The sequence below is a fragment of the Diadema antillarum genome, unplaced genomic scaffold, assembly GCF_040938485.1.
Source record: "Diadema antillarum isolate AM-2024a unplaced genomic scaffold, OU_Dant_1.0 seq00001447_RagTag, whole genome shotgun sequence".
In the NCBI taxonomy this organism is placed as follows: Eukaryota; Metazoa; Echinodermata; class Echinoidea; order Diadematoida; family Diadematidae; genus Diadema; species Diadema antillarum.
The window spans coordinates 97,770-123,632 of record NW_027272193.1 but is presented as its reverse complement, the minus strand read 5'-3'; the positions used below and the strand labels follow the sequence as shown (position 1 = coordinate 123,632).

Sequence of the window (25,863 nt, the reverse complement as noted above, 5' to 3'; positions counted from 1 at the left end):
AGAATCTATAAAGTGCTTTGCATCCTTTCTTTCTCGTGCACACATGGACGCACATTATGTACACATCCGTGGCTAAACTGGGTGAAAGCACTGTTAGCCTGTCAGAGATTCTATTAACGTGATTGAGCTATAGATGCCAGTTTGAAGCCGATGTGTGGAGTGGAAAACTGGAAAGAGAAAGGAAGTGAGGGAGTAGTGGGAGAGAGACAGGGAGATGGGGGAAGGACAGAGAAGAAGAAGAAGAAGAAGAGATGGAGAGAGAAGATGGAGAGAAGGAAAGATGCAGGATACAGCCAGAGTCAAGGCAAGGAGATGGAGGCTGGAGGGATAAAACAAAGCAGGTTACAGACGAGAACAAGGCAGGAAAAGCAATGGACCGCAACAGACAGAAAAGGAGAAACAAGATATCAGGAATTACAATGTGGAATGGGAGGGATATTAAGAATGGTGTGGATGACCTCTGCTACCGAGAATTACAGAATACATACATTTAAACATTGGATGAGGGGAGTGGAAAAGACAAAGTTAAAAATGCCACATATGATAGAAGGTGCAAAGAGTGGTCTGAGATGGAACAGATAAGCATGCACACAGGAGAAACCACACAACCTAAAGTAGGAACAGAATGAAGAAGAGCTCTGGTCTTCAATATGGCACACATCGCATCGGTCAATCACTCTGCCATACGTCCAAATAACATTTGATACAATAGAGGGGAATTTCAGACTTCAACCCTCACTGCACTCCATTTATGACCTCTAGTCTGATTTGTGGATTACCGGTACCTCTCATTATATCTTTGACCTCATGACATCACATATCAAGAGCAACATAATGAAATATTACGAAAATTTGATGAAATCAATTTTTTAATGAAATGTATGCATTCCGTCAACTTGTTGCAGGCATATGTTAAGAGTAATATCATTCCCCCTGCTTTCTGAAAGTGGTCAGTCAAGTGCTCTTTCATTGTGTTAGAAGAGTGAAAATATGTTGAATTTTCTTTTCCTTATATCTTTTTTTCAAATGAGATGTCATCAACTGTGGTAGTGTTCTCATCAGCGATGGCTGCACCAAAACTTTACAAACTCATAACTTTGGAACAGGTTACCTCATTTTCATCCAACTTTCACTGATGTATTCTACTAATAATGCTGCATCAACTCAATTCACATGTATATTTGGGTTTCATTCCCCTTTAACAACTCTTGCTAGTCCTGGCAGAACACATACTTGTACAATGAGCTAAATGAAAAGCCATCAGCAGACTTTGGGCTAGGGCCCATGGTCAGACAAAGGAGTTTGTAGATCTTGAGTTGCTAAAAACCCCAACAACAAAGAGCCCCAGCAATTTAGACCATGAGCATTCATATTCACTGCTACAGATGTCGCCACTGCAATCATAAGATTATGGTACACAGACAAAGGGCCATTCAACTATCCCCGTTCCACTTCACTGATTCACTGATCTTCAAAGTCCAATATGGAAATGGGACTCTTCTATCACCCGATCCAAACCATTGATCAGCTCTCAACTTGCTTTTGATTTTTGGGTTGCAGTCCGAAATAACTTTTTCCTGTACCTCTAGCTTAACTTCTCACTGTACATACAGAACCCTACCATCATGAACTTGCCCCATATGTCATGTATATTGTATTCTAACCATTGAGGGTTGGTAATTTCTTGTTAGTCAAGTGCCCAAAGTAATGGACACACACTCTCTCAATCTACAGCAATCATCAAAAGTTGACCTGAACAGTACATGTAACATGAGCATTCAGTTTGACCGTGTAATGTGAGACTGACTTAGGAAACACATCCATTGTCCTGAGGACGTGATCCAATGCATTCAGAGAAACTGAAAGAACATATTGAAGAATGCATTCATCCACTCAGGGTGAGATGCGTTGGAAGTTTGAGCCAAAAGTTGACAGAGTGCTATTGTGATACTAATGAAACCATCTTGGGCACACACAAAGACAGCTTGAAGAGGGCAAGTATCAGCACATTTTATAACTGTATCAAATTTTCATGCACATACACATGACAAATGCACATTTAAGAAGGGGCTTCGCAGACAACAGCATTGGTCAATACTGTACAATAGGAATAACAATGCCAGAACTATGGCACATGTACCCTAAAAATATCTTTGTAACAACTTCCTGGGTAAACAAATCCCCCGCAAACAAAAGAGCACTCCATGAAATCTCGGGACTGACCACAAGGCCATCAGCATCCAAGCGCCAAGCATCAGACCTCTCTCTGCTCATCACCCACACACCCCATCCATGGCTTTTGGTCGTGTGCATGGTGGTGGAGAGGGTAGACACTGGTTTCATTTCCACTTTGGCCATCATCTCAATGAGACACCTTCTCAAGTATGATGGATGCAGAGAAACTCTCAGAACACTTTGGAAAATTCAAGAGCATGATGCACTCCCTTTGGATATATATAAAAAAACAACAACAACAAAACTACGGACATTAAGACCTTCACTGCAGAAAATGCTTGGGTACATAAGCACCAATAATTGTTTCCTTATCTGTTCTGTTATACAAAGGCATTTCTTCTCTTTTCTTTGTATCACTTTTTTTTTTTCCATCAGGGACAGACAGACAGACATTTGTCATCTGCCCTCCGCCTGTCCCTTGAACTCCATTCTCCGTCTGTCTGTGTCTGTGTCAACAATGGGCGTTGAACGGCCAGGGGAATAAATAACAATAACCTCTCCGGCGGTGAAATCAAGTGTGATGGAACGCCAGGATGTGACGTCAACTCACTTATCGCACCGAATCGCGCCTAATGGCAGGTGAGGGGTCCGTCTGCTCGGGAGCCCAAACAGACACCAATTCAAGCGTCAAACTAGCAAATCAGCTCTGCCCTCCGCAGTGAATGGTTCTCGCAAGCGAAAAATACAACGAAACAAACCTAAAAACAAAACAAAACACATACATACATATAATATATATATGGGTGGGTGGGTGTGTGTGTGTGTGTGTGTGTGTGTCTGTGCGTCTGTCAAATGGAGAAGGAAATGGACAAGGATTTGTGCAGCATACAAACTGTCAGAGTAAATCAGTGTCATTCTACATTGCTTTGTTTTAAGCGAAACTGCAATATGATCTTTCATTGTGTCCTTTTTGAAAGGGTAATAGGACACTTCAGAGAAAGAATGAATAACATAGTGACTGCTGAAACATACTGTATCATGTATGCTAGATGAATAGAAGTATCATCCTGAAGATGAAATGGTGAAGTTCTGTTAAATTGTGTGGCTGATCAAACAGAATGTCCACTTAAAGAACCCATAATTCCTAGTTTCATATCCATTCTTGTTTTTTAACAGTAAAGAAAGTATTCTCTTTCAAAAGATTGATGGCTGATACTTCACAACATCTAAATGAATAAATGAAAGAGAGCCTAATAATATGATTAGAGCTTTCAGGCCATGAATTGGATGACCCTTGCAAAAGAACTGATGTCTGTACTACGAGAATCTCTATGAGTGGGTGTGTACGTCTGTATGTCTGTTCATGGGTCTGTTATATTTCATTAATTGCAACTCTGCCAGATGTAAAATTCAGCCGATGTCCCTTGCTCTCAAATCCAATCCCATGAAACTTAGATGACAATCCTTTCCAAATATAGCCGCTAAATGACAAACAGCCATGATCATGGCGATGCAGCTGGTGCTGTTCTGATCGCCGACACCGAATAAGGAGGCAGCCCAAACAACAAAAGTTATCATTTCCCCAAATCAGCATGTGTTCAAACTGCGTAGAGAAAGAGAGATGTCCAATTCGACATCAAAATCCTTCCCATCCCACAAAACCACTTAAACAAATTCTTCCCGCGGGATACAAACCTGAAACCACGCAGACTCAATCAATATCTCTTAGAGGAGATGAAGTGATATGTGTGCAAAGCAGCCAGCGCCAGGGAGACAGGAGAGGACATAAATTACAATAAGTGGGACTATGTCAATATACCCTACTAGGCATTCACTTTATCCTCTGTGGCCAGTGTGCTTGTAAATGACGCAAACTGAAAATTGCAAAGTACCGATTGATGACTTTCAGTGCTAAAATATTTTTGAAGGAAAAAAAGTAGAATTTTGATACACGACTTCATTTCAGTGACATGGAGTGCTTTGTTTATTTATTTTGTATCTATCTCGGGAGGAGGGGGAGGAAGCTTTAAGAAATGATGTCTCATGAATTCAGCGAAGCAAATGAAAGCCATCATCCAATCTTCTACAGGGAAGCACACACATATGGCAATTTACTGTCACTGTGCTGAAGATTTTTCACACATGATAGATATCAGTAACTGATTGCGTTGGTTCTCGAAGCTGTTAAAAGCTACGCAATAAAAACGTGTTACAGCAAAGAGAAGTTTAGTGAGCTCTGGCTTAGTCACGCTTTGTTGAATCATCCTCTGACATCTCAAATGACTGTGTACTAGTATCAAGAACTTTTGAACATATGGCACAAAGACAGCTGAGTGTTAACCTATGTCTATCGTTGTAAGTACAATAGTATCATTGACTGAGCAAAGTTCTGAATGAAATCAAATTTCTTTGGTGAGGCATTGCTGCTGAGTAACAGTTAAAAAGAAATTATGTGATCACTTGAAAAAAAAAAAACACTTCAGACCTATGCAAGACAATTTGGAAATCAATGCCACTGAAGAAACATAAAATTTCCTGGAGAAATTATACTAAATTTGTTAATTTACCTCTTCAATATCTGGGCAAAATTTCTGATAAATTCTTGAGAGCTGCAACCTTAAGTTAAGAATTTCAAACACTGCATAATGGAAGGAATTGCATTATGCTCTTAATGAGAAATCAGCAACATCAATCCGCAGAACACAGGCAGCAAATAAAAAATATCTGTATACAAGTACCCTAGATCTGTACTTCTCAACCAGTGGGCGGCAGCAGCAGGATGCAATGTCTTCCCAAACTAAAATAAAAAGATATTTGTGTTCGATCCAACTGGGCCTAAAAAAAAATATTGTAGTGGCCAAAGTGGGCCTTGGGTTAAAAAATAAAAAGGTTAAGAAGCACGGTCGTAGATGTACCAGGAGCATCTACTACAAATTTCCACAAACTTAGAATTTGCACAACACTAGGTGTTAGCTCCAATTTACAATCAACCATAATCCTAGGTACCAACAACCGTATGCATGAGAAATTGTGAACCAATTAATTTTCAATCTAGCTTGGCCTACAACAAATTGTCAACAAACAGGACTTAGCAAACAACTTCTGCAGCCCCCTCTTTTTCGAAACAGAAGGGACGATAAAAAAAAAATAAAAGAGGAGAGATGGACAAATACATGACAAATCCTACTCTTTTTGCTTCCAACATCACTACTTTCTCTTTTTTCCTTTGTCATCTTCCCACAAGTCTACATTTGTAAAGGATACATGGGATACGGGGGCACTCAGTGATTTTGCAGCTAAGGTACAATAAACTGGCTGACATCCCCCACTCCCCCCCCCCCCCCCCCCACCCACCCACACACAATTCATCTCTTCCATCCTAAGATCTCCCACTCCATCTCAGCTTCCAAGAATACCTGATGGATGACACTGGACCCCGAACGCCAGTTGGAGCGCATTGCATAATAGAAATATGCCAAGCGGATCTGCGATGCCCTATGCCTCCATTTTTCGTTGTTGTCGGTGTCGGCGTTTTGAATGGCATTAAGTTGCAAGTGCTACGGCTCACAATAAATTATATCATATTCAATCATCACAAAGCACAGAGACACATCCACTTCTCCACACAAACACAAACACGCACACACACACACACACATGCACACAAACACACACATGCTCAGAAAACTACATCTCCAGGCAGCCTACTAATGCTTGCTAACAATTTTTTTTTCATGGGAAAATTACTTTTACGTCTTAATATCGCCAAGACGACGGAGAATCCTCACATTCTCTGATGAGATTCCTTTTTGTTTTGTTGTGTACCTTTTACATAATCTGAATTTCAGAGTATCACAATGTCATCAGGCACAGGCGCATTTTGCTAGTACGTCATTTGGTGCATAGAAAGTGATGCGGTGGAAAATCACTGCCCTTTGAAATCTGATGCTATTAATATCTTTTGTGGACAAAGGTGACTCAGTGCTGAGTGCCTATGATGCAAGTTGTCAATACCAATTGCTGTTTTGGTTATTTCTTTTTATCCTACGTTGCTTGGTAGCGTAATAGCAGGAAAATTGAATGTGCTTCACAAATTTCTCTATTTCATTTCTGCGACTTCTTTGTACTGATGTACTTGCGCACATGCGCGTGTGCACGGACATGCCCAACAAAGCACACTCGCAAGGGATCGACTGGCTGCGTGAGGTAAACGGATGCACGGTGCAGGAGAATCAATTCCCACGATGAAGTGATTTTGAGCGAAAGCAGGAAATGAACAGAAATAACAGAATATTAGCAAGTGAAAATTTGAGTAAACTCAAACAACTATTAAGAGGATGAAGCCAATTCCCATTAACGATGACCAACAATGTTATCCCACGCACCCTTCAAAACATTTGGGATTCTCACATGACAGTGAAGCTGCTTGTTTTGTATTCTTATTTAGTTTCACAATTGAAAATCATCACTTATTTATCACATATATGCGGATGTACTCATTCTCTACAACCCCTAAGAAACACTTAAGATATTTTGTTCTTGTACATCTTTAAAAAAAAAGGAATCAACCTCTTCCTGCAAACTTACAAAATGAAAATTGGAAGTCTTTGCCCATTGTTTGCATTTTAAGGCAAATGGGGAATAGTCTACAAAGGAAAAGGCCTTAACTGCTAACCAGGTCATCTTTTACAAACAGACTTCAAGATACCATGTTTTATACATGATGCACAGGAATTAAAATCGAGGAGCAACATTCTGATGATATGATCAAATTGTGCTCATATTTTTCACTTACCAGCTGCTGTTTTGATGGTTACATCAAAAATACCTACAAACTCTCAGGGTTGACTCTCTTTTGACGCTCATAATTTCATTTGTTCAAGAATCTGAGATACCAGAAGTTCTTTATTATCACTTCCTCTTGCAACTTATTCTAATTATGTAGGAAACAAGATAGAGAGGGAGCAATAAAAATGTGGTCAAAATGATACAAAAAAGTAAAACTGAAACACTGCAAATGGCATGCTATGCTTCTGGTCCTGGTTATTGACCTGCAGAAGAAAACAACTCTGGGAGCAGCAAAAAAACTGACAAGACCCTTCAAAGCAAGTAACGAGTTGACCATTTGGACCTACACACACACACACACACACACACACAAATGACCATACCACTGACGGTAATTGGAAGTGCAGGTTACGCATGACAACACGGATTCCAAGTGTGGAGCCCCCCATTGCATGATGTCTCTCTTTCCTGACAAATCAATCACACTTTGTTTGAAAATCATATGCTTTATGCTTTTAGCGGGAGTGCATTACCCTACACTTCTTTCCTGCATTCCTCCTGTATCGTTTTTCTTCTCCTCTTCTCCTCCTCTCTCTCCCCTCCCCCTCCCCCCCCCATCATTTTGTCCTGATTTTTTTCTGTACTGGATATGAAATGCAGCGTTATTCCCCATGAGCTGCTGCTGACCAGGATGTAGCAGTTGAATGCTCTCTGTCAATTCAGGAACCAGTCAAGGGGGGGGGGGGGGGGGGGGGGGGGGGACACAATTCTCACACCCAAGTGATTAAAGACCTAGTTCCATGGGGCTGTGAACCAAACATCACACAAGAGACGCTCTCTCTCTCTCTCTCTCTATTTGGCCGGTTGTGCAGAAAAAGGGCACAATCCATGAGCCCCGTACTCTTTCAGGATTCTCGACTCTCTCTCACCTGGGCAGACTGCACCCAGACACAGGAGATGGAGAGGAGAGGTGGAAGGGGAATGGACAGACAGACATACAGGGAGAAAGACGTACAGAGGGACGGACAAAGATGCAGAGAGACTTCAACCAAGACTGAAGCACCCCCACAGCCCAGTTCTACCCCGGTGCGGTAAACACCGTGTGCAAACACGGTGCAGGTCAACTGCAGCACGCAGAAACAGGAAGGAAGGGCAAATTGTTGGGGGCTACATGACGAGGGGGAGACGACAGGGCGACAGGGGGACAGGGGGACAGGGCAGGCGAGGAGACAAGACATCACAATTTGGCACTGGGTAACCAGTAAGCGGAGGTATCCGTCCAATGTTGTGATCAGCAAGAGAGAGAGAAAAAAAAAAATCAGAGAGGGGGGGATACAGGTACGACCCTTGACCACAGAGAGACATTCTCCCATTTACGCAATACGCCACAGGCTGTAAACGAATATTGCAAGTCATGTTTTGGGCGATGTCCGGAAATCTTGTTTAATTTCACGAAAGCTACCTCAGACTGGTATGGTGTTGAAACTCAAAGGCAATGGGATTCAAGCACGCCAATATCACAGACGCAAACGCTATTTATCATTTGTCATTACGAAGCATTACAGGGCTGACTCTATTACGGTGGGGGTAAACTGCAACTCATCAGGGCTGTCTTGAAGTCCTGGAGTGGCAGATTCTCTTGATCTGACATAGGAAATATTTTCCCGTCACTTCTAGTTTCAGCCCAATGTTAACTATTTTTTTTAATGGGATTTGATCTTGCTCTACTCCAGAGTTAGGTGTTTGTTCTTTCCAGAGCACCCGTTGCTAAAATGCAGACTGGAATGCAAAAACTTCCATTTGGCAGAACAAGTAATTGACTTTGTTGCAGAAAGATTAGAGAAAGTTAAAAACAGCTTAAATATACTCAACTGGATTATAACCAGTATGAGGTGGAAGCAAGACAACAGTGGTGTTAGAACTTACGCATAGGTATGCAATGTAAACACACACGCAGAGCACACACTTGACACATACACATACATAAAGAGGAAAAAAACACTAGCAGATCCTGAGAGACCAAGAGAAGAGAGAGAAGGAAAAAAGTCTTGGCTTTGCAGGTTTCATGCACCATGACAGGCAAGCAGGCAAGGTGTGCAGTGGGTAAGGTACTGGGTGGAGGGTATATGAAAGTGGGTTTGGTAAGAACTGAAAAAAAAAAGAAGGCGTGGAGGATGTTTCAGTGAGAAGTCAGCGGGCTATATGAGATGCACTGCAAGCAATCCTGCAAAAGATTTCTTACCACCAGCCTTGGCGCCCTTCTTCCCTTTCAGCTCTTTCTCCGGCTTCAGGAGCGGGGCGAGGCCGTCGATCTCGCTCGAGTCTTTCGACAACTTTTTCTTTAGCTTCCCGGGCTTCTTGTGAATGACCGCCCACCGCGAGGAGAGCTTCACGCCCTTTTTCTTTTTCTTGGTTCCCATTGCACGCGCTTTCTTCACAATTTTGGATGCACTCGCTGAGAGTCCTCCCTTCATCTTTTTCGACTTCATGCTCTTTGGTGTGAGATGCCCCTTGACAGGGGTGGTTTCAGTTGACAGCGGTGGGGATGGAGACACAGAAGGCGATTCGGACGCTTTCGAGAGCGCCGGACTCTCCTCCGCGGCCGGCACTTTGAAGTCCTCCTCGGATTGCGGGAACAGGAGTGGGTGTGTTTTCCTCGATCTCTTTGGTGCCGCGTACACGGGCGGTAAGCCCCGCTTGCGGGGGGAGGCCGGCGCAACATACAGGTGCGACAGCCCGTCGAACAACCCTTTCAACTGCATGTTACCCGTCCGCATCATCTGGGAGTGCGGCGAGGAGGAGTTTGAGTGTGACCTGGTGTCCTCCGACGCTTGCGTTGCAAGTTTCTTAAGAGACGGTGACAATGACGGAGGTGAATCTTTGGCATCTTTGGTGTGTTTTTTGACATCATCTTTTGCCGTCCTTACATTTTTCCCTTCTTTTTCTCCCCCTCCCGCCCCTCCTGCGGCAGCTGCTGCTGCTCCTCCTCCTCCATTGCTATCCCCCTCCTTGAAGTTCTCACCTTCACTCGCATTATCCTTGCTCTTCGCTTTCCTATCCTTATCCTTGTTCACCACTTCCTCTTTTGATTTCACTTTGGCTGGAAACACGGCGTCCTTGTCACTCTCACTCTTGTGCTTGACCTTGGGTCTGAACGGCCTGATGGCGTAAAACGCAGAGGACTGCGAGGAGCTGCGCGATTTCCGGCGGTTAGTGGGGGTGAAAAACCTACTCAAACCATCTATGAGCCCCTTGGGCTTGTACCTTTCATAAATGTCCCCAGTGGGGATGCCCCCAAGTGGGGCGGAGACAATACCACTCTCATCCAGAGAGAGTAGTGGTGTCTCGCTAGGAGTCCTATCTCGGGAAGAGGATGGGTTGTCCCCTTCCAGTTGGTGGTGGTGATTGGAGGGTGTCCTACCGGTGCTATCTGCTGAACCCTGACTGTCCGTGCTTGCATGTTGGCTCCTGGCACCTCCACCTTTGGGACCTCTCCGAGAGGCGGCGGTCAGCTTCTTTGTGGCAAAGGACCTGTTGTGAGTCAAGACAGACAGACAAAACAGTTAAAACAGAAACAAAGATCTGACTGAAAAACAAAATCAAGATTACTTTTAGGTTTGACACCCTTCATTGTTATTAATCAATAGTGGAAATAAAAATGCAACTGATGACAGTATAGGCACAAGTCCCACACAATTACCACTTATGTTTTCATCATGTTGATGTATTCTTGCGATCAGGGACAGATGGTGTACTAGCATATTCAGATACAATCTACTTTGTACAGTACAAAATCATTATTTCATTGTGATTTTCTGGTTTAAAAAAAAAATGAATTAAGAAAGTCATGCTGGACTGCGGTGACTGTATCATGCCAAGATTACATGATTCAACTGTCCTGGGAACCTCCAAGTCAGCAGCATATGGCCAGGATAAGCTTATTGTGCAGTTGTTGTAAAGGGCAACAAATGCCACAAAGTATAGCACAAGTTTTTACATCCATACACCACTACCACGTACATTAGGCTACATACATTTATCAGCTCTTGAAACTCTCATGGTACCACTCCTACAAATTGCCCTTACCATCTTATACAGCACAGTTGCAAATGGTAATGGTAATGAGTTATAAAATCAAGTTCCCCCCCCCCCACACCATCAACACCACCACCATCAACAGTTGTTCAAAGCCAGCCAGTGAGTATCAGAGTAGCATGCATTTAAATCTAAACAATGCAATGCAAATTGGGATACTGCATGTAAACCTTACAGTAAAAAATCTAAAACTTTTGAAAATAATTTTTAAAAAGTTATAGAAAAAGAATGGGTGCAGAAGAGTATATGTATCTGTATGACATTTCATGGCACTCTCATGAATAGACTATACAAAATATATATGAATGCATTTCGCTTGATGAATGGTTTACTGGGCAAATAAACCTGTACTTTTGGGTTCATCTCATATGTACCAGATGATACATGATCATCAATAATACAAATACACAACCATAAATGACAGTTTTTCTTACACGCATTCTGTGCATCACCTCAGCCTATGGCCAATAATATGAAACTATGCAAGCACTCTCTACTTTTATGGGTGTGTATAAATTGCAGAACATAAATTCCATTTGCAATCATGCACCACTGTGCAGTACAAGATAAAGCGTATCACAATATTCTGAGCACACTGTAATAAAACATGCCAGTGGCAATACGGAGAAGCTACTCAGATGGATTCATTTTTAACACGGAGGCCGCCCAGCAAACATTCAATTTTCGACAGCTACCCTACACCAGCCTGCACCTCCTACTCGGCACACATTAATCAAACAGTCAAGTCACATGACATCCATCTGACATTTATCAAATATGCTGGCCTCATATCCATTTTCCCTTGTATCCATTCATTGGCATGCATTCTCACTCCAATGGGCATACCAGCAGGAGAGCCCGCAGACGTAGCTCTACGGCAGTGTTCACACCACTGGCACTTCTCATGAAGGTTCATTCATGGCATGGTAATGTATCTCATGTGCGTGCTCTGCATTTACGTGCCTGCCCTTCTGTTAAACGCATTACGAAAAAAGTGTCAGCCACGCTGCCTTAATGGCACAATATGCTTCTCCTCCTAAGGGACTCATCTTTCACGATCTTTCAGCATTTTGAATCTTTGAAGAAAACACTGAATACGAGGCATTCTGGGGTTCAACTTTTATCACACAAATGTGTACATGATATGATTGACATTCTATCCAGGAATCAAAATCTTTCATTTAATAAAACATAACAATTAGGATTTTTTAGAGTACAAGAGACCAATTTCACGGGAACTTTAAAGATAATTCAAAGTTAATTTTAAAGGGGTATTTACTCTCTCAAAAACTATATCAACACAACCAATCTGATAGAAATATTTGCACTTTGCAGCATCATTGTACCTTTAGATTTGTTTGAGTTTGCACATAACTGATTACTTTGCAAGAACAACGGCAGAAAAAAAAACCCCAATGATTGAATATCAAATCATGCACTTCTACATACATGGTGCATTTCAATGGTTCTTTGAGTATACTATTATGCTCCTATCACAAAAGGGACCAAAGTAAATGGACAAAAAGGAACCAATCAAAACATTTGAAAACTCCTAAATTCTATTGATCTCTGATTCTGCAATTTTCAAAAGCATTCCTTTAAATTCACACAGCCATCAGGGCTGCAAAAATAAAAAAAAAACTAATAATGATATCAATTCCACATGCTTCAAATGTCAAAAGAAAAAAAGATTTGAAGAGTAGTTTTCCCACTGATGTAAACAACGCACTTATCAATAATGGTTGCCATATATTATGCACCATGTGTCACAAGCTAAATCTCCCTTAAGCTGATCTAGCGCTGCTGCAAAGATGGGTCTTTGAATGGTCTTTCCCCCATTTGCATCCTGTCATCTGTCACAGGAGAGACACCTTATTCATCCAGATTCACATCAACCTCGCTTGCTCTTTCTATCCATCAGCCTAAGACGCGGGCGACCATGACACAAAACACGGCAATGGCTATGATGACAATTAAAGAAATATTACATATAACAATGATAACAATGATGATGATAATGATAATAATAATAATAATAATCATAATCATAATAATAATAACAATAATAATAATAATAATAATAATAATAATAATAATAATAATAATAATAATAATAACAATAATAATAATAATGATGATAACAACAACATCAAATCTCCACGGAAAAACAGGAGAGAGAGAGGGAGAAAGTGAGAACAGGGGGGTGTTTCATCAACGTTTGTCAGCGCTGACAGTTTCAGCAAAATCCTTGGTTTTGATTGGCTGAGATGCTCTGGTCACTGACTGTTACTATGGTGATTCAAGTTGTCAGCGCTGACAAATGTTGATGAAACACCCCCAGGTGATCAAAACTGTAATAGCAGTGGAATACCTCTTCTCTATGATGTTCATCAAAATTTCAATTTGATCATTGGTATTGCATCATTTTATAACGAGATCTTTAAGGACGTATGAGCATAACACAGGACATTACCTAATTCATTGAAGATCCTGCCATAAAGATGGACAAACTAGGATGCCCCCACAGAAGCTGCTGGGGTAAACATACAGTGTAGCTAAAGCCCCACTCTACTCTGCTAACTCTAAAATTCCCTCATCCCTGCCATACACTCTTTAACACTTCCTCTAAACACCACCGGGCATGTCTCAAGGTCAGGATTATTGGATGGGGTCCTAGACTGTTCAAGTCCTGTGGAAAGTGGAATCGCACACATGACAGCATACTGTCAGGGTCACTGATGGAAACCAGACTGGCGTGGAAAAAAAACCTGTGTTCAGACAAAGCCAGGTAGGGTTGTGCCTCCGCCACAATCCAGCGAGCTACTAGCATTCCTCTGCTTTTAATAGTGAGTGGAATTAGATCGTATCCACATTTCCTTGGAGGAGAGTGTAACCCCAGTGACAGATTTACACTGCTGAATTTTGCAGATTTACAACGGAGAAAAAGAAAGTGAAAATGTGTCAGAAGAGTTTTGAGAGACATCGAACAACTATCACGATGATACAATTTTTTTTTTTAAAGTTTTTCTTTTTCCCCACCCATTTCAGTTTGAGGTGTACTCCTGGCTTTCTTACAGCACCTGTATTCATTCTTTAGAAAAAGCCTTTTTCCTTAAAAACCCATGCAGTGTCAAGTAAAATGTTCAAAAGCTATCGTTCAGGGGGATAGAACATCATGGCTTGGGAAAGAATAAGACTGGGGTAAACTATATGTGATGCCCTAGGATTTCACTCTAACTGCTGCAAGAGGCTTACTAATTCTATCAGGAAAGATCCCGAGAGGACCAAACAGTAAAGAGCATCATTTGCAATTTGCACTGCAACACGATTTTCCTCCACTCAATCAGAGTCCTCGCTTTTAATGGTGTGCTTGTACTACACAGCCTCAGGTACTCTTGCTGTTGAAGTACTGAGGATCAGGGTAGCTGCACACTTGCATGATGCAGACTCTTTAACCCTTTCTGTGCCAGGACTTTGGACAGGGTGTACAATGTTATGGAGTTTCCTGTGCCAATCAACACTCAGAGCACCCAAAGGGTGACATGTGGGTGATCAACTTTGTCATGACTGTTACTTTAAAATGTTACTGACATTGTACGGTCACATTTTGTTGCAGCAACCGAAAGAATTAATTTTCTGTCACACGCTTTTATTCACTACGCCACATTGGAGCAAACTTTTGAATTGTCCCATGTAGCATGAAACACTCCTGAAGCAGAGCCAAACGATCGATACAGTGGCACGATCAATAAACTCTAACTTTCCCCCGTCCCATTCATGTATGCCGTCTATCCTATTCCACGATGGAATCTGCTGCAGGAGTTACGATGTATCATCATTTTTGGCTGCGAGAATGGAATTGGGGAGACGGCGTAATTTGTCGCAGGGGAGGTTCACGTGTGGAAAATGATTTGCCTCAATTCGATCCGTGATTTGAAGTTGATGACACAAGAATTTCACCCGAACGAGTCCCATCACAGAAACAAAATGGTTTGCCGGCGGTCTCACATGCCTCATCAGCATTTGTTGAGACTGAACTCTGCCGATATCATGGTGTACACAAAGATTTCGGCACATTGTAATGGAAAGTGTTCTTGCTCAGTAATAAACTAGGTTAAAGTAGAATCCTCTTTCCCCCAACATTACGAGGGAAGAAAAAAAATAATTGGCATAGATTGTTGGCAATATTTATGGAAATGACATCCTGCCTCAGCAGTTACCAAACATTATCTTCAAACGGCAGGGAGAAGGGAGGAAGCTGGATGAATCAAATTTGACGCTGAGCCCTGTATCCCCAGGCACTCTTCGAAATCCTCCTATTGAGGTTGATTGATATAATGACATATTGGCTATCACACATTCGCTCAGATCTGACACGAGGGCATTGGAGCAATATGAGCGCTATACGCAATTTCACTGCTAGCTTCTCGGATTGTGGGGAATAGGAAAAATCATCTCATTTTTCTTCTTCCTTCACAGTCAATGAAATATGAATATTGCATATATCCAGAAGACGATAAACGGAGACTATTGAAACCTTGCCACTGCTCAATTCATCTATTTTTATCAGCATTATTCTGTATTTTATTCAAGATCAACTATTCTGCACTCTCAGATTGTATGAGATATTTAAGCAGTATGCCCCCTCCTTTTTTTTTGGGGGGGGGGGAGGATTGAGGGTTGGGTAGTAGCTTGTTATGTTTTGTTTAACAATCAAATGCTGCCAACCAAATTTAGAACATGAAAAACAATGCAGGTAGGGGATTTCCAAACAGCTTCCCGTTTGCGGCACATGCTCTTGTGAGTCATGAGTTCCCTGGCATGGGTGAAAATAAAGTTGCCCTCAGAGATCCTTCGGCGATCCATCAGCGTGGCACGGCAAGCATGTTTTTGTCTCTGCCAGCTATAACACACCCTCTGGAGCAGAGCATATCGGTGGCTGACGACAGGTTGATTCTAACTGCTGGGGGGAAAGCCCCTCCCAAGTAAGTTACACTTTCATAAATTAGGAAGAGGGGTGGTGAGTTGTGGTTAGAAAGAGGATATTGTGGTAATATCCCCCCCCCCCTTTCGTTCTATCCCTCTTTAGCACAAGAACCATAGTGCAAGACCAGAACACACATGTATGTAAACAGAAGTAAACAAAGGAAGGTGTTTACCAATTGGCACAGCTTTGAAAACCCGATTGTGGCTACAAATGACATGATTTTCATGTGCAGCTATTGTAATCAATTTAGAGATATTTGACTTTTCCTAATGTCCTTGATTCCATATTCCACTCTCCTGCTGAAGGAAGTACCTTCTTCTCAAATGAGTGTTTTATCTCTGACAGTTACGACAAAGGATAAATGTTATGTACCAATAGATTTTCCTTTAACGTCAATGAGAAGTCAAATTAATGTCACTTCTGTCAACTTGCAAAAACTTCCAGGGAACTAAATCCCTGCATGAAAACTGTCTACTCACAGACAAAACAAGTAGCTAATATGTCTTAGCTATAATCTAGAGTCACACGAAGGCACTTTCCATACAGTAATCTGAAAGTGAGAGGACCCTTGCGAAAAATGTCCACACCGACCTTTTCCCCAATCCCAATTTGGAGGGGGGGGGGGGGGGGGGGGGGGGGATCTGAATTCCTGCCACTTTAGCCCATGAGGCTCTGCAGCAGGATCCTGCGCTACCCACCACGATGCTCACAACACCTGTGCCAATTTGTTTGTACAGATCGCCGCTTAGCCTCCCAGAATCTCACAGGCGAAAGCGAGAGCCGAGATGGCAATCACAGAAAGACAGTTTTTGCGCACAAAGTAATTGGTGCCCTTGGCCTTTCTCTGCTTCTCCCCCTCCACGGCTCCACCCCCCCCCCCATCACCCACCGCCTTCCCCCAACCCTTTATTTCCTCTCTCCATCCTCCCCCATCCTAACCCCTTCCCCGCCCCTCTCTTCCTCAGTCTGCCTCCTCTATCTCGCTCTGTATTTTTCATCCTCTCCTCCCTTCCTCTCTCTTTTGCTCTCTCTCTCTCTCTCTAACTCTTTGAAAATACCACAACGAATACGATGAACTTTTTCTTTAATTGGGCTAGGAGTGGGGAAGCTCTGTGGGTTCTGCATCGTTTCCTGGGGGTTAATTACTGTTCAGGATGCAGGGGCTACAACAGTTCCCACCTCACATACTGGATAGCTTCCTTCACGACAAGAGGAAGGGGGTTGGGAGGGGAAACACGGGCCATTGTCATTACCATATATAATGTTTGTTTTGTCTACCCGAGGAAAATTTTGCTTTCCTTGTGTAACCTGTCATTGCATTACCCTAATAACGCCAAGAAAACTGCAAAATGAGCCGTCAGACCGAAAAAGGAGAGAAACTTGATTCATGATTGTTCGCATAGTTATGAAGTCTGATGTGTGAAATGACCTTCTAAATCTCATCTCATGCAAGTTGTTTTCCAATGAAAACTTATCATTTTTTATGAAGCCTGTTACAATTGACCTATATTATCTTTAAATAAGTGATCTGCAGAATTGGATGAATGTAAACTTCAAAACTGATTTTCTTCCACTGCTAATGATCTGACAAGTTTAATGTCATTGTCTATTTGTTTGGCTTGGTTCTTTCTCTCTTTTGTTTTGTTTTGTAAATATTGTTGATTTCTTGTATTTTGTTGAAGTTGTTGAAGTGCTTTGAGTCTGTATAGGAAAGGCGCTATATAAATATTGGTTATTATTATCATTATTATTATTGCTATTACTATTACTATCATTATTGAAACTTACAGATTTGGTGGTAGGCTTTAGCACCCGTTTTTGTATTCTTTATAAAATAAATTAAACAAAAATCATACATCGTTACAGTTTTAGAGAATTCAAAGAGAGCATAAACCCCTAAGTCAATGCTTGGCAAGTGCATCACACATTCATTCCAAAGGTGACGAGTCACATACAGGTATATTATTTAAGAGAAATACTTTGCGCCACACTATAATTCTAGCAAGTCTCATTGGAAGTACATTGTGATTTACTCCAAATTTTATGCCAATCTCCGATAATCTCTCCCAAATTTTGGTTAAAGGTGCAATTTGATGTCAGACTGCTGTGTGTCATGTTTTTAATATAACTTTATTGGTTGCACACCCATCAGAAATAGAATTGTTCAATGAATTTCCTTCAATTCCCTATGAAATGTTATGGCTTCCTTCCTGCTGCTATAAGCATGAATCAAGTCCAGTTACACTGGAGAAAAAAACAACAACAAAAACAGATGGAAATGAGTGGCAAAAGAACTGATACCAAGCAGTCCTTGAAAAGCCGAGAAATATCCAGCTACAAGATTAGACAGCAACATTTGACGAGATTCCAGATCTGAATATGCATGTCCAAAGTGGGATAGCAAATAGCAGCCAAGCATTCCCTTTGAGTTGACTGTACACAACAAATTAGAGGCAAAGGGTGTTAAATCACAAACATGACACCTATCTGGACATCACAGTGTTCAGTGAGACATTTGATAGAAACGAATGCAAAGTGGCTAACATGCAATAAAGTCAATAAAAGTCACTTAACACGGTAACTCCTGTGGGCGTCTAGGCATGAAAGCGTTACCAAGTGGAGATGTGCCTATGTATGTACATGGTGATGAATTATTAACCAGTCACAAATATATCACTAGCAGGAAACTTGGGTGCTGGTAGTCAAATAAACATGATGTCTTCTTTGCCTTTATCAGCTGAGTAAATCATTACTGGCCTTCTTATCATGATCAAATGACAGGCCATGGAGTCAGTGCTTATATTTTACACCTGTTCAGTCACTCTAATCACAACAAAATACTGTATACGCCACATTTTACAAGGTTTCAATTTTCGCAAATTTTGCAAGTTGCATGTTATTTGCAAATTCAAAAAAACACACAAAAATTATCAACTCTGAGCGCGACATTAATGTGATGTGCACATATATGCATTTCTACGTGCAGTTCTGTACTCCACAATCACTACTTTAACCAATTTGCAATACTGTCAGGAAGTACCGATTCGCGAAATATAAGACTCGCTAAATATATGGCATATACAGAACTGTACGAATTGAAATTTTCATGGCAGGTCTATTTTTGTGAATTATGCAAATCACCTTTGACCTGCTAAAATAACAATGTGCAAATATAAAACACATGAAAAAATCATGGAAAAAACATATCAAGTAATGCCAGTGCTAAATTGGGCACAACTAGTGACTACTCTAAGTCTAGAATGCTGCGTGGGTTATGACATAGCGATATCTGGGATATAACAACAGGCAGATACAGTGCTTCCAATGTAGAACATACTACTGTAAAAAGTGGATATTTTCACATGAGCATTTTTTTTTTGTGCTCTGCCAAGTACGATGAACTTCCCATGTTTTTAACTCCACATAATCAAGACATTAAATGATGGTACATATAACAAGCAAAAATATTTGCATGCTTTTATTTTCCCACTAGTTTCTGGTTGCATGAAATCCGCGAAAATTTCCACATGGTGAAAATTTCCACTTTTACGACACTTGTCTATCTACGAGGAATTAATGAGTGAAAACATTTAGTACTAGTATTGCTGCTTGTAATTCATTCTTATTCACATCATGAAAGATGAAGTAATGATTATGAGACCCTCGCAACCGTGAAATAAACAACATGCCAAGATGTCCGACAAACATTTTCGCGAAAATATCTGTATGCAAAAACGTCAGCTCGAACAGTTATCCAATTCAACTAACTCCTACAATCAATCAGTTAAAATAACCATTTTGATGCTACCCTCATGGCTAGACTAGCATTTCACACTTTCAAAAAGCTTCGGCTAACATTTTTGTCTTGTGCCTTGAAAATTCCTACTCCTCTTTCCATGAAATGTGGATTTGAGTAATCACTTCTCATCAGCCACTCACCCAGATGAACGAAATTATGCCCAGTCTATAAATAGTAACCCCACAGGAAGAGGACTGACACACTCAAAACCAACAGGAGGAACATTGTGGCTAAAAACAGACACATTTTTTTTTTTTTTTTTTGCTATGGACGTGCTGGGGAGTTGAGTGCATATTTATACACACACACGACCATTTCGAGGACTCTCCATGATTCTAAATATACTTCCCATGAAATTATGAATTCAGAGTGGGGAATTTGGGACAAGGTTGGAGTTAGCTTTTAAAGTCCATGTTAAAGGGATGATACAGTATTGGTGGAGATGAGAATTGGGCTTTTAACTTTTTGCGAGATACCGAGAAAACACTTATGATATAGTACAGAGCATACCATTTTAAGAGGAATTGAAAGTTTATTTGATGAAAATCGGGTTTGGAATGACTGAAACATCAAAAAACAAAGTAAAACAAAGCGATCATAATAAAGTGTGGGTCCCACACTTTATTAGAATCGCTCTTTTTTGGATATCTCAGCCATTTCAAAATCAATTTTCATCAAATAAACGTTGAATTCCTCATAGAAGTACATGCTCTTTCATATTTCATAAGAGGTTTCTCATTATCTCACCAAAAAATGTTAGAAATCTGAAATTAGGTCTCAACCAAAACTGTACAATCCCTTTAACTAGCTAGTGTGTGGTCTTTTCCACATGAGCAATTCCAAAAGTAACCTGTCCTCATATGATCACAGGTAGTCAATAAAGTCTCTCACGGATAATGCTTGATGGATATAATAATGAGAGGGAAAACAGAAGATAACCAGAATCAGGTATCCAAAGCTTTCACAGTGTAAAACAATACCACACATGTCTTATGCACAGCGGTCATTATGAATAACTTAATTCCTGAGAAATCAAAAAATTCGTACATCAATCTCTGCATAATCTGATCAAAATTATGAATTTATGACTTCTAGAAGAAAACAAACCCCTATAATTTGAAACTTCAGTCAATACATTAATATTACAAATGGTAATGGATTTTGCTATATTTTGTTTTATTGATGGACTCATCATTCATTAAAACCTTCCTTTAAGTCATACATTCTCTGCAAAGCCTCTAAAGCACAATGCTTATCTTCTATTTTCATTTACTTATTCACCTAGGTATTATATATATATCTACACACCTACACATCTATTCCACCATCATTTCTGGTCAATTAATCATTCATTCATTTTTATTCATCTGGATTTATTAGGAATTCATTTCCTTTCAAAGGAAGCGAGTTCCCGGGTTTTGTCTCTTTCATGTTCATATCAAGTGCTGAAATCAATTTGCTGGAAAAGCATCTCCCTTTTCATCACTGTTAATAATTGATTCCCTTTAAATGCAACCTATGGCTAGTTAACACTTGACTGCTTCCCACAAGCTGGGCTGGTTACTGTGCAGCTCTATTAATAAATCACTGACAATGCATTCGGGTTGCCATTTCAACACCTGCCCTTAGTCTATGCTCTGCATGCCTGCTTTCCAATTGCAATCAAAGCTCTCGCGCTGATGAGCCGCCATACCTCATCATTGCGTTTTCTTCTCTATCCTCCCACATCGCTGCATACCCCGCGTTTCAATTTTGACAACTCATCACTAGTCTACCACTTCAGCCACCTGTTGGTCCCTCGGTATCGCGGTGCCACGACCGGGAAGAAAGAATAGAGTTTGCGCAGCCATACTAGTCCAGTCTTAACTGGGCCTGTGTGGTCTTAGGCATCAGGCAACGCACTCTGCGGCTGGCATATAATCCGCTCACAACCACCGGGGGATGTGGCGATATCATCCACTATGAAGTAATACACGGAGATAACTCTTCCCCCACGCCGCGCGGGAGCAAAGCAGCCAAATGTCACGCGACAATTGAGGGAGTCAACATCCGCTCTGCAAAGATTCCAGCGAGTCGCACTCAATCGCTGCGCCCAGAATACATGGCACATCAGGGGCATTTAAATCACAGAATCGTTTTAAATCTCAACAATCACACTGCTATTCATACCCGAAAATACCACTTTACAGCTTTTCCATGGTGGTAGAACTGTACACACTCTTCTCAAATCACAAGTCACTCCATGTGACACTATATCTCAGTGAATATCTCTACTACTCTGTACACCATATATTTTGCGGGTTTTTTACTTTTGCAAATTTCACTAGTCGAGTGCTATTCGAGAATTTTAAAAAACATAAAATTATCAACTCTGATCCCGACATGAATGCGATGTTCACACTTACATGTCTCCATCAATAACTGTACACCACAATCGCGAATTCAATCACTCGCTAACTTGGTATTTAGTCCCGATTTGTTAAAAATTAGACTTACTAAATATATGGAGTATACAGTACTCGAGAGTACATTCTGCCTCTTTAAATCAGTCTACAAACCCGAACTTACTCTGCACTGATCTGTAATTCCTGACTTGCCATTTCCAAAATGTCAATGTTTTAGCTCTTGTTCAGTTTGAAAGACCAGCAATCAAAAAGTTTGACATGTGTAAAGTACACAAAATATAATGTGACATACAAGTTCAAACCTCACAAGTTGGCGACAATCATTAATGAATGGACACTGATTTCAAGTGTGCGACAAGGGTTCTATTTGCTTCCTACTTGCTTGCTTTCTGAGCCAAATTCTTATTACTGTATTCTGAAATTCATTTGGGGGGGGGGGGGGAGAGAAAATAGGGCAAGCCAAAGCCTGATTTATAAACTTATTCTATGCATTCTGTAGTTCTACTGAAGACCATCTGTCTTGGTCATTACTTATGAGAGTAAGCCCTACCTTGAGTGGCAATAACCTCAACATAACACCCGTTTAGTTTGGATACAAACTAGGTCAGAAAACTCACTGGTTACTCAAGTTATTGTGCAAACCGTGGCACGGCTAGAGTGAGCACTCTTATTCAGCTCTTCTGCTGATTTGTGTGCGCTATTAATAGCGGGCTGGCTCGCCTGCGCTCGGCAACGTATGCGGAAGTGGCAATTAAACCTGCGATGCCAACAACATGCGCACACAAATGCACGTACGCACACATCAGTGGGTCCATCGACTTGATGAAGCCTGTGCCCTTGGTGGGTGGGAGGAATCTTTATGTGGGAGTGCCCAGTCGGAGATGACCTTGTTATTCCCCCGAGGCAGAACGAATGGACCTTCCATCCATTGTCACATTTTCGCTGGACCCCACCGTTGCGTGACGGGACATTGGATGCTGAGCACGCAGTGTGCGCATATGACATCACTGTCACTATTTTGTTAATGTTCTGACACTTCTCAATTTGCTAATTAACAACAAATCAACATTTCTCTCAACATTACTTTCAAGATAATACATGAGAAGTTTTACAACTGCCAGAGAGCACAGAAATACACTTAGACAGCAACAGCAGGATACTTACGATGCAGGACCATTCTTCATGGCCCTCATCTTGAGCCGATTGGCCTTGTTGATTTTGGCCTGGTACTGCTTCCGGAACAACTTGTTGGCAGGTCGGCCCGGCCCAGGTCTCCCTGGACCAGGCCTCCCTGACCCGGGCCTCCCCGGTCCTGGCCTCCCTGGCCCTGGCCTGCCAGGACCCAGCCGTCCCGTCCCAGGGCCCTTGCCTGTCCTGCATGGCTTACACCGCCATGAACCTAATCAAAGGCAAGTTTGGGGAGGGGGGGGGGGGAATAAATAAAAACAAGAAATAAACGAGAAAACAAAGACATAATACTACCAGTGCATTTATATGCATTCAATTTGATCTTTGAATTTGATGGAATCCAACTTCAATCTCAACAGAATACTTAGTGTTGTTATACATGAGGCTAAAGGTACATTGTAAATTTCCTGACCAAAATACAAAGAAGTATGAGTTAAGTTCTCACCATCATACCATGCAGAAATATCATGGCAATCAAAGCATAATCATCTTATTTTTGCAACAACAAAAAAAGAGCAAATAATGAATAAACTAGAATAACTTTAATAAAACTGAGGGAGCTAATGATAAACAAAGTTTGAAGATTGTGGATAACTTTCTCATTTAGAAATTTCATTTCTACTTTTCATTTTCTGTCATTGAGTGGTATTTCCAAAGAATGTCTTAAAATATCCCTTCTGTTTGCCTACATAAGCATAAAAAGGTCTATTCAGGAATAGTATTAAAGACTTTCTGAAAAAAAAAATCGAAATGATTTCTCCTGAAGTCCTTGCCTATTTAAAATACATCATTAATATCTCCGCACTTGCAAAATGCATCTGAGATTCAATGCACAATACAAAATATCATTTCTTGTCATTTGACTATCATCTGGCCGATCAATGCCTTCAATCTGTGCATTCAAACTTTTCAGGATAACATATTAAAGGAAAGGAAATACTGTCCAAGAGGCATTTCCAAACACTCCTGATCTACTTTCCTCTCCCCGCGCTTGACCGACATCACAAAATATTACGAGGATCGCACAATGTCACCATGCAATAACTCACTCCATCAACCATGCTTGATGATCTTTTCTTAAATGGCAAATTTGACCCAATGAAATTACAGGTGCTGATTTGAAGGCCCGCCTGTCTCAAACCTTGCTTCACAGAGAAGGATGCACGTATTGCACCCGAACTACAATAATTAAGGTTGCCATGGCAACACGTCAGATGCTTGCAAAAAGAAGAAAAAAAAATTGATTGCTGACGGGCTATTTAGTTACTGCAAATGTCGTAGGTGGCAGTTGTTGTACAGAGCTTTCTAAAACCTGCTCTGTATCTCGTGTGTGACATGCACAGGCTTATTGTAGGAGACTGATACCAATTGTTACTAGCAAGATATTCAATGACGAACTCTCTTGGAGAAGTCTGTGCCTTTCAATATCTAAAAAAAACAAAAAAAAACATATATGGTGCCATAAAAATGCTGTGAATCATCACCATAATCATCATAACACAAACCTTTCGGGATGCGTTTCAAGGGTGGCTTGAGGCAACTGGCGTGGAACCCAAGATTGCAGGTTTCGCACACTAGTAAATCCTGAAAGAAAAACAAAACAAATCAGGATAATTTCAGTAGTGGCATCGCTTTTTTCCAAGTTAAAATTGAAAAAAGAAAAAATGTTCTATTGATTAATCACACTGAGGCACCCCGAGACAGGTGCTTTCCTGAAGCTGGAGAGATTAATCAAGCTCAGATTTTTCCAACATATACAAAACAAAACCGTAACAGTCAAGATTTTGTTGACCTTTGTATAGGATGCTTAAGACATTTACACATTTTTGAACAGGTATTGTACACGTTCATTTTGACCTTCAGTACGTTCCAAGAAGTGATGACCCACTCATCTGGCTTTTCTCAACCTTGTTTCTAGTTTGTTTTTGTTTGTTTTTTCCTTCTTTTTCTCCGGTCACGGTCTCAAGACCTTTATATAAACAAGGGGATGCAGCATTTCTCTCATACCCACCCCCCTCTTTCTCAGTTCACAAAAGTCTCATTTTTTTGTTTTTTTTTTTCAAAACAAATGGCAGTTCAATGCCATCCAGTCACAACTATTAAAAAGCAATATATGATTAGAAGAAATCTTAACACTGACCTCCATTATGAAAAAACACTTACAAGTTGCAACTCTCTATATTATGGTTTCAGGAATGAACGGTCGATTGAAGCATGGGTATGCTAGTGGCATGAAATATAATTTATGAAATTATCCTGAAAATTGGACGAGGTACCCCTCTACCTCAAATTTGTTGGTCTTGACATGATTTGTAGGTCACAGTGATAGAAAAAAACAATACAAAAACAAAAACAAAAACAAACAAGGGTATCTGCAGCCAACACTTTCGGCAGGATAACTGAAATAATACTCAAGATTCAAAAAA

The 25,863-nt window shown here is 41.0% G+C and overlaps 1 pseudogene; it reads right to left on the bottom strand.

The window, feature by feature from the left end:
• The window catches only part of LOC139709541 (uncharacterized), a 151,095-nt pseudogene that overhangs the window by 49,861 nt on the left and 75,371 nt on the right, over positions 1-25,863 (bottom strand).